The sequence below is a fragment of the Penaeus japonicus genome, unplaced genomic scaffold (genome assembly GCF_977035675.1).
Source record: "Penaeus japonicus unplaced genomic scaffold, GWHDUDI00000001_assembly GWHDUDI00000002, whole genome shotgun sequence".
Classification (NCBI taxonomy): domain Eukaryota; kingdom Metazoa; phylum Arthropoda; class Malacostraca; order Decapoda; family Penaeidae; genus Penaeus; species Penaeus japonicus.
Window position 1 is genome coordinate 9194346 of NW_028234404.1, and position 11098 is coordinate 9205443.

Sequence of the window (11098 nt, forward strand, 5' to 3'; positions counted from 1 at the left end):
ATGAGAGATTTCATCATCACCTTTCTCTATAAACACACATGGTACCCCACTAAAACAGGCCCATGTCGTTCTCAATAACATTGATCAATTCTGATATTTTCTAATTGCAACATGTACATGTCCATATTTGTTTATGTGGGATTCAGCTTATTGTGTATTATATGGAAAAAAGTGGCAGACACTAAACTTTAATTTGCTCCTTTAATCTTACTTTATCACCCGATATATTAACTGTGATATATGTATGTATATCTACATATATACATATAAAGATATATATTTATATATGTGTGTATACATACATACATGCATACATGCATAAACACACACACACATACACACACATATATATATGTATATATATGTACACACACACACACACACACACACACACACACACACACACATATATATATATATATATATATATATATATATATATATATATATATATATATGTGTGTGTGTGTGTGTGTGGGGGTATGTATCTATACATATATATATATGTGTGTGTATGTGTGTGTGTGTTTATGCATGTATGCATGTATGTATGTATACACACATATATAAATATATATCTTTATATATATATATATATATATATATATATATATATATATACATATATATATATATATATATATATATATATATATATATATTTTTTTTTTTTTTTTTTTTTTTTTTTTAGAATTATTATCTGGTAAATGTCATATTTTACTTTTGATTATGTTTAAAAAGCAATTTCATTTATATGCCTAGTTAGCTCAGTTGGGAGAGTGTTAGACTGAAGATCTAAAGTTCTCCGGTTCAATCCCGGGTCTGGGCACTGTTGAAGTCACACTCATTGCATTTATTGGTATCTGTATCATATACAGACAAACGGTATGCTGCCTCATTTCAGTTGGGTAAGATGTACGAAGGTTAAATACAAAGTTAAACAAGATGGAAATACCAAAATTATAACTTTACACAAATTAAAATTGTCCATTTTTGCATAGACCCGAGGTAAAGGTATCTTTGTCACCACTCAAATCAGTGTTAATGTCGTTTTGCCCATACATACCACTTACACCACCATAGAGAAATACTATGCGAAGGTAAAGCTTAACATGGGCCTATTATAAATGTACAGTATATACCCAAATGAGGCAGCTTGGTACTGAGATAAAAAGAAATGGGGTTCAATATATCTTTACTGTTACCAAGTTCGCTAACTTTACACTCACTCGTTTTAGATTAATGTCTGAAACGTTTCTAAGAATTGAGCTAAATGATATATGATCCACAGTGGACTTTTCCAGAGCCAGGTCTGTGCATTGTAGAAATGAGTGGAAACTTTTAAGGTGTTAAACGTGGGTATATGAGACGGAATGGGATAAGGTTAAACACACCTTTATTGTCACCAAAGGTAGATTTAGAAGGGAATTCTAAATGAAACAGACTGCGAACATTTTCTCATAAATAGGCAACTTGGCGAATTTAAATTGATTTTGTATGAATTCTAGCAATTGGTTTAATTTACGTTAATTTTGATAGTTTTAGAAAAGCATCTGTCAGTCATAAGCCTAGGTAGCTCAGTTGGGAGAGCGTTAGACTGAAGATCTAAAGGTCCCCGGTTCAGTCCCAGGCTGGTCTGGGCACTATTGTCGGTAAGGGAAATACTCAGGGGCCGGATACTCAAAACAGCTAACGACGTCGTAAGCCCGCGCAGCCAGGCCGCACATGTCTTAACTCGAAGTGCGAGCTCCGAGGGTCATACTCAAAACTTTTAAACCGTCCCCGCGTGACGTCACAGCACCTCGTAACTTAAGGGTGGTCCCGAGCACTCGTACCGGTGTGAACCCGGAAATAAGCCGTGCTAGTTCCGACTTGTGCAAACGAGATTTGTATAGATTATGTTTTACTGACTGTCCCAGACACAATATAAGACGTCATATCAATTTATATTGTATCTGTGTATCACAAATACCTCCATTCTCCCCAGCCACTTGATAAAAAGAAGATAACAAGCAATTATAGGACAGAGAATGCGCTCGTCGTTTACCCTATGGAATTTACGACAATACATATTTAATACACTATAGAGCTTTAGGAAATGTAGGTATCTTGTCATAGACGAAGGTGTATATATACATACATACATATACATATATATATATATATACATACATATATATATATATATATATATATATATATATATATATATATGTATGTATGTATATGTATGTATGTATGTATGTATCATATACATACAAACATACATATACATTCATATATACACATTAATATATATATATATATATGTATATATATATGTATGTATATAATATATATATATATATATATATATTCATATATATATACTCATAAATATATATCTGTATCTCTCTGTCTATTTATTTATCCATCCAAATATCCATCTATCTGTTTTTATAATCATCTATATCTCACTCTCGCTCTCTTTCCCACTCCCTCTCTCTCTTTCGCTCGCTCCTCCCCCTAATGACCGTGGCCTCCAATTGGTAGTTACGTCTAAGGGGCTGACTGTTGATTGGTCAATTCGAAATGGTCCCGCCATCTGAGGGTATCCCATCGAACTACAGTTCTGAAGTTTTCTTTCAGTTACGATATTTTATTTTATCTCTGAGTATGGGAGATTTGCGACCTCGTAGGGACATCGTGCCTTACGAGAGCGTAACCCGATGCGACGTCTTAAACTGCCAGAGTTTTGAGTATCCGGCCCCAGGCTTCCATTATGCGCCTTAGTTGCACTTCCTCAAAGGAAATGGACATTTTTTTTTAAGCAAAATTGATTAAGAAGTTTCCATTTCAATGTAAAATAATGCACATATATTATAGATATTTAAACTAAAGGAAGTCTTCATACATATATATGTGTGTGTGTGTGTGAGGGTAAATTATATATTAAATAATCCAAGTATGTGCACTTAAGCAGGTAGTAATGTGAGGTTATCCTTAGACGAAGGAATAATGCCATGATGAATGGCAGTCAACAGTTGGATAACCATCTAGCAATAAGACGGTGTGGATCCGTGATGGTATTTTGTGCCAACGGTTTTACTTATTCATATATCTTGCAACTAATTTTATATCATATGCTCAATGAAAGATTACCCTTAAATGTAAAAATTTGCGGTTTTTAAAACATTTGACATATTTAGTTTAGAGTTCAATTTGAAGTGGATCGCTAAAATTATTTCTGAAAAAGGTAATATATATGCTAATTTGAATTATTTTTGAAGAGTATATATCATGTTTCTAAGCCTAGGTAGCTCAGTTGGGAGAGCGTTAGACTGAAGATCTAAAGGTCTGGGCACTATAGACTCATAGTTTCTTATTGATATCAGTATGATATAGCCGCCCCCCCCTCCCCCCGAAGCACAGACACTTAAAGAACGATGTCGGTAGGGGAAATACTTAGGCTTCCATTATGCGTCTTAGTTACACTTCCTCAAAAGAGAGGCACATCTGTTTTAACAAAGTTGATTAAGAAGTTCCCATTTCAATTTAAAGTAATTAACATATATTGCAAATGCTTAAATTAAAGCAAGTAAGTCTCCATGTGTGTGTGTGTGTGTGTGTGAGAGAGAGAGAGAGAGAGATGCAAAATGTATGGGGATGACCTTAGCAGCGATTCCATATAATAATTCCATATGAGTTCAAATATCACCTGATTAGCGATTCTGCAAGGTGTATGACCAAACAGCAATTTTACCTTTGCTATATATAGTTGTAGAGAGGCCAAATATTTTTCTTGTGAGAAAAAAAGAAAATTGACATATGTAAATGCATTTCCAGTTGATTAGTCACATAAAAAAAAAGAAATACAAAGCGAAATAGGAAGAAGTTGAATTTTGTGTTGAAGAAGGAGGACGTACAGGAAGTATATAGGAGAAGAATTAACATAATTATGATTGAATGAGCAGAGAAAATGCAATAGAGGGAGAACAAATGACAATACGATATTCTGTGTAATTACAGCAGGTTCTAAGAAGGTCACTAATATTGCAGAGACAGCAAAAGACGCATACATGCTGACGGTCCATGAGTAAATTAGAATATATACATTTAACACATTATAAAATACTATTCTTGTCCCTGAGAAGAAAAGATTATCCATACAGAAACCGAGATATAACTGTTGCACTTCAAGCAGCTATTCAAATAAATAATATTACATTTCTTATGAATATCTCAATAGATCCCTTCGTCCTTACGGTCTTGTCCTTTCAATGTATATCTCCAACAATAGAGTTTTATCAAATGTATTACAGATGCATTACTATAGATTGAAAAGGATTCCTGATAACTGAATTTAATAAAGCAAATTTAGGTCTCACTTGAAAGGGTAAAGTACATAGTAGATATTCCAAGTATGTGCTTTGGCACGTATTAGTGTGAGGTTATCCCTAGGCGAAGGAAGAATGCAATGATGAATGGCAGTCAGCAGTTGGATAACCATCTAGCAATAAGACGGTGCGTAGCCGCATTTTCTGCCAACGGTTATACTTATTCCTGGATCTTGTAAATAATTTTATATCATATGCTCAGTGAGAGGTCACCCTGAATGTAGGTGCTTAATACATTTGACATATTTTGGTTCGAGTTTGATCGCTAATATTATTTCTGAATAAAGGTAACACACATATATATATATGGTAGTTTAGATGATTTTTGAAGAATATATATCATATTTTTAAGCCTAGGTAGCTCAGTTGGGAGAGCGTTAGACTGAAGATCTAAAGGTCCCCGGTTCAGATTTATCGTTTCTTTTTATGTATCGTTATTATTCAGTAATACATAGTGTCATTATAGAGAAATGTTCAGGTTTCTGAATTGCGCCTAACGTCAGATAACCAGTTCAGACACTACTTTATCTCGCCGTGAAGAGTGAGGCCAATAAGACACAGCCAGTCTTTTGCTAACTTTTGGATCTTTCCAAAAGGTCACAAGAAACCAGAGTCCCCTTTGAAGCCCAACCCCTCAAGACAAGGTGAAGAAGAAACTCCTTCCCTCTGTCCAAGGAGCTTGGGTCAGCGGCCTTGACCTGACATTGGGCACATTTTATAAACATGAAAAATTCTCTATGCTGACATCATGTGTGTCATTTATAATATCGATGCATACCATCGCGATACGATATTTATCTTGAAAGTGCCCAGACCCGGGATTGAACCGGGGACCTTTAGATCTTCAGTCTAACGCTCTCCCAACTGAGCTACCTAGGCTTCGAAAAGAACAAAATTTCTTAAATATAACTTCAACATATATAAAAACAACCGTGCAATCAGTAGTGATCAATTATAATGAGTAATGGTATTTGATATTCGCTGTGTTGCCTCTCCAAGAGATAATGGTTGTCGATTTAATTCCGTCATCCTTATCTTAAGTAAATCTGTCTAAACAGCAAGAATTTATCTCAAGGAAACTTTGATGGAATATATGATATAAAGGTAGTGGCAAGGTCAATGGTTAACGTACGATCGTCAACACAACATACCATCATCGGGCGTCACGTCGGCTTAGTACTTAATGGTTGTGTTTATTCGCCTTTGAAGCCTAAAGATAACTTGACATCAATATTTCCCTATGTCACACTCATTTATATTATATGCAAATATACCTCCTTCAATGAGAGATATACAGAAAAGCTCTTACTTCCGCAAGAGTTTCCTTATTCGCTTTAAGAGAGGGAAAAGAAGGGTTTTCCTGGCACAAGAAAAACCTTACTGATGATGCTTTTCTTCTCTCTCTTCTCTATCTTCATGAGTGATTCGGAAGACGTTACTTTTAAAGTATTTTGAAGTGATATAAAGAAACAGTTATGAGGGTGAAACTATGACAATAATAACTGTATAGCATGATAACTTTAATAAAAATAGTAAGCAAGTCCATATAACAAGTTATTGTTAGGCTTTATCTTCCGAGGTAATTAACAGTAAATACGGAAGCTTTGGATTGAATAATAATATTAGATGATATAAGGTAACGAATTGCTGGATTCAAATGAGGAAATGAAAAGGAGAAGAAAATGGTGGAGCAGGAGGAGGAGGGGGAGGGGGAAGGAGAAACAAAAGAAGAAGGATGAGAAGGGGAGGGGGAAGGAGAATGAAAAGAAGAAGGAAAAAGTAAGAGTTGGAGAAGGAAGAGAAAAAACGAAAACAAAAAGTAGAAAATTGATTAAAAGAAGATAAGGGGAAGAGGAGGATAAAGAGAAAACAGAAAATAAAAGGAATACCGGATAAGGATAAGGAGTAAAATAAAAGGATAGCAATAATAAAAAAGAGAGGCAAAGAAGAAAATAATATTGACTACAAGGAAACTAATGGATAGATATATTGTCCTCTGTTATATAATTTCATGGATATATACATTTTTTTCTTTTATACCTTTTAGCTTAGCTGATATCAAATCTTTGTGAACAAAATGAGTGGCGTTACAAGAAATTCTGAACGGAACACAACATAGATATACTCTCACAAATGATCATATATATTTTTCCTTATAATTATGATATTGAACTAGCATTTGATCATTATATGTCTATCATAATCACCTCACTTGAATCTTGTAATATAAATGTCAGACTAGCAATTTGATCCAAACTCTACGGGACAGAACTACTATTTCAATTACTCTCTCACGGTTTAGTTTTTCCGAGAGCACGACCACCTGATGGCATTTTCAAATATTAATGTTTCACTTGCATTCAGATTTAGTGTTTGATTTACATACATTCAATGTTTTATTATATATTATTTATCAAAAGCATATTAACTATACATACATACACACACATACAGACACACACACACACACATACAGACACACACACACACACACACACACACACACACACACACACACACACACACACACATATATATATAAAGCTAAAACATTGGAACTCGTATGCTTGATAAAAAAATATTTTTCTGCCATGCTTTACCTCAATAACTAAGGGTCCCGCTAGGAAGTCGTGACCCATAGGTTGGGAACCACTAAAGATAGAGAGAGATAGAGTGGGAGAGAGAGAGAAGATACAGAGAGAAAGAGAATGAAATAGAGATAGATATAAGAGAAAATCTCTGTGTAAATCTATTTTACAATAAGCAGAGAAAAACAATTCCAAACTACGCTGTTTTGGGAGACCCTCGTCTTACCGCTCGCTTAGTCATGTCCTCACCCGGAAAATGGCAGGAACGTCTCCAGTTCCTTCCTTCCACTTCCTTATATATTCGTACTTCGCTCATCCATTTGTTTTTTGCATTCATTACACTCTTCTACTATTTTCTCGTGTGCGTGTGTGTGTGTGTGTTTGTATGTGTGATGCGTGTGTGCGAGCGCGCGACCGCATACATACTTACCTAAAAGCTCATATGATGTGTTCTTTAGTAGCACGATGGTTATAATTTTTTAAAATCATACGGAGAATCTGTAGAATTTCCTTCTTTTACACAATATATGAGAGATTTCATTATCACCTTTCTCTATAAACACACATGGTACCCCACTAAAACAGGCCCATGTCGTTCTCAATAACATTGATCAATTCTGATATTTTCCAATTGCAACATGATGTACATGTCCATATTTGTTTATGTGGGATTCAGCTTATTGTGTATTATATGGAAAAAAGTGGCAGACACGAAACTTTAATTTGCCCCTTTATATATATATATATATATATATATATATATATATATATATATAAATATATATATATATATATATATATATATATATATATACATATATATATATATATATATATATATATATATATATGTATGTATTTGTATATATATGTACATTTATATATATATATATATATATATATATATATATATATATATATATATATATATATATATATATATATATATATATATAATATAATATATATATATATACATACACATATGTATATACATACATATATATATATACATACACATATGTATATACATACATATAAATATATATATATATATACATATGTATATATATATATGTATATATATGTATATATATGTACATTTATATATATATATGTACATTTATATATATATATATATATATATATATATATATATATACACATCATTTAGAATTATTATCTGGTAAATGTCAAATTTTACTTTTGATTATCTTTAAAAAGCATTTTCATTTATATGCCTAGTTAGCTCAGTTGGGAGAGTGTTAGAGTGAAAATCTAAAGTTGACGTCACACTCATTGCATTTATTGGTATCTGTATCATATACAGGCAAACGATATGCTGCCTCATTTCAGTTGAGTGAGATGTACGAAGGTAAAGCTTCACTCGGGCCTTGCACAGATGTTGAAAATAGATCCCAGACGGAATGAGATAAGGTTCTCTACGCCTATAATGACACCAAGGATCGCTAACCTCACTCTTACTGGTTTCACTTCAATTTCTGAAAGGTGAACTTTTAAAGTGTAAAGCATGAATTTTTGAATAAACAAGTTGAAAAGCGTGTCTGTCAACCAATCTGGTACATAGCAACAAGACATGATGTTCTCATTCAAGTAGGTAAAATACACTGTATATAATATGAGTATGTGTAACATAAGCATGCATTTGTGCCGAGTTATCCTTAGGCTTGAAAGACGAATGCAGGGATTAAACACACTGAACAAGATGATCAACATTTAGCATTAACACGAAGTGATGCCTTGAGATATGTTGTGTTGACGATTCTACGTTGAACATAGACCTACTTACTAGTTATCATCTCTTTAATAGGTAACATAGTGAATATCAACTGCCTTTACACGTTATAGGTGATAACAATATTTGCTACATTTGTCATTACGTCCAGATGAATTTGGTGAGATTCTGCCTCTCTTCTAAGCCTAGGTAGCTCAGTTGGGAGAGCGTTAGACTGAAGATCTAAAGGTCCCCTGTTCAATTCTGGGTCTGGAAACTTTGAAAACAGACTTTCTTGTTAGCAGCTATATACCTCCCACTCCTACGCACACGGACTTAAACAATGTCAGTGTCAGGTGGGCACCTCTCAGTTCTATTTAGTGACATCCACGAAATTAAAGTTTTACTCAGGCCTATTATATTTATACATAGTATATAGACCCGTAAGACAGACTGCTACTGGTGCAAACCTCGGTCCTGAGACGGAAGGAGACAAGGTTGAACACGCTCTGATTTCACGTTAATTTCTGGAAGGTGTCTAGGAATGAAGGTAAATATTATGCTGTATGATCCTCAAGGTAAAGCTTGCTTTTCCAAATCCAGGTCTGTGCCATGTGAAATTCGATTAGGAAACTTTTAAGGTGTAGAACGGGGGTATGAATAAAAAGGCTGATATATATGGCTGTCAACCGATCTCTTGATCTCTCAGAGATACATTAGAATTGTTGTTGTTGTTAGGGACAAAAGTAGCAACCTAAATATGGAAGATCTTTTTCCATTGACACGTCATTAGGTAGACCGAATTAAACCCTCTCTAAAACTATTAGAGGAACTAATATTAACCCTAGAACATAAACAGGAAAACTCAGTAGTAGCTTATTTCATTTATTGAGGGCACAAGAAACTGCCGGCATCTCAGGGGCTTCACCCTACGAGGTAAGGTGAAGAAGGAAAGTCTGGTTTGGTTCTCTGAGGAGACTTCCCTTTCATTGAAAGATCATGTGACCATAAGGCTTAATTCAGACTCCTAGACCTACCGTTCAGTGCATCTTTGAAACATAAGAATTTCTTTATAACGACGGTGTATCATTAACAATGCTTATTCGTACCTGCAAGGAACAATGAGTTTGTCTTTTAAACTGCCCAGACCCGGGATTGAACCGGGGACCTTTAGATCTTCAGTCTAACGCTCTCCCAACTGAGCTACCTAGGCTTCTAAAAGTGTGATATATAGTAACTAATGTAGCATCTATTGTTATCACCAATAACGAGTAAATAATGGTGATAATCTTTGTGTAACCTATTCAGAAAATCACAACTACAGTCCATTTTATTTGTGCATAACTGAGTCTGCCTGAACAGCAAGAATTTACCTAGTGGAAACATTTGATGGAAAGTAAGAGTCACATCAACTTAGTGATTAATGGTTATTTTCTCGTCATGTGTGTTTTATATCTTCTTTCGCCTTTCAAGCCTAAGGATAACTCGACATCAGTATGTGCCAATGTTGTACGTATTTAGATTATTAACAATGTATTTTACTTCCTGAAATGAGAAGTGCATGTGCTTCAATTTAAAGGCCAAGACCATCTGAAGGAAGGAATAAATTGGATATTCACGTGAGGTAATTTTGTATGTTTGAATTTATTTTTGCATGTCATACATTATACATTTGTCAACTAAATCTGCTGACGCAAATATACCTCTTACTTGAGGTAAAATTAATTGAGTACATGTGCAGCTTAGGCATGCTTTGGTTTCAAGTTATAGTATATTAATCAATACCCCCCCCCCCCCAACACACGCATAAAAACAAACGATATTGATAAAAGAAATACTATGCGAAGGTAAAGCTTAACCCGGGCCTATTGTAGAAATACAGTAAATACCCAAATGAGGCAGCTTGGTACTGAGATGAAAAGAAATAAGGTTCAACACACCTTTACTGTTACCCAAGTTCGCTAACTTTACACTCACTCGTTTTACATTAATTTCTGAAACATTTCTAAGAATTGAGCTAAATGATATATGATCCACAGTGGACCTTTCCAGAGCCAGGTCTGTGCCTTGTAGAAATGAGTTTGGAAACTTTTAAGGTGTTAAACGTGGGTATATGAGACTGCTTAATACCGAGACGGAATGAGATAAGGTTAAACACACCTTTACTGTCACCAAAGGCAGATTTAGAAGGGTATTGTAAATGAAACGGACTGCGAACATTTTCTCATATATAGGCAACCCGACGAATTTAAATTGATTTTGTATGAACGCTAGCAATAAGTTTCATTTACGTTAATTTTGATATATTTTTTTAATTATCTGTCAGATTCTTAAGCCTAGGTAGCTCAGTTGGGAGAGCGTTAGACTGAAGATCTAAAGGTCCCCGGTTCGATCCCGGG

General features: G+C 34.4%; 3 non-coding genes across 3 annotated transcripts in view; 1 reads left to right on the forward strand and 2 right to left on the reverse strand.

Moving 5' to 3' along the window:
* Nucleotides 1-5182: 5182 nt before the first annotated feature.
* On the reverse strand, nt 5183-5255 carry TRNAF-GAA (transfer RNA phenylalanine (anticodon GAA)). Its single transcript has one exon. It is a non-coding gene; the product is annotated as a tRNA-Phe (tRNA).
* Nucleotides 5256-9839: 4584 nt separating this feature from the next.
* TRNAF-GAA (transfer RNA phenylalanine (anticodon GAA)) lies at nt 9840-9912 on the reverse strand. The gene has a single exon. It is a non-coding gene; the product is annotated as a tRNA-Phe (tRNA).
* A 1121-nt stretch (nt 9913-11033) lies between these two features.
* Nucleotides 11034-11098, forward strand: part of TRNAF-GAA (transfer RNA phenylalanine (anticodon GAA)) — a 73-nt gene continuing 8 nt past the window's right edge. The window contains exon 1 of the tRNA in view: nt 11034-11098. This exon is cut by the window's right edge and continues 8 nt beyond it. This is a non-coding gene — a tRNA (tRNA-Phe).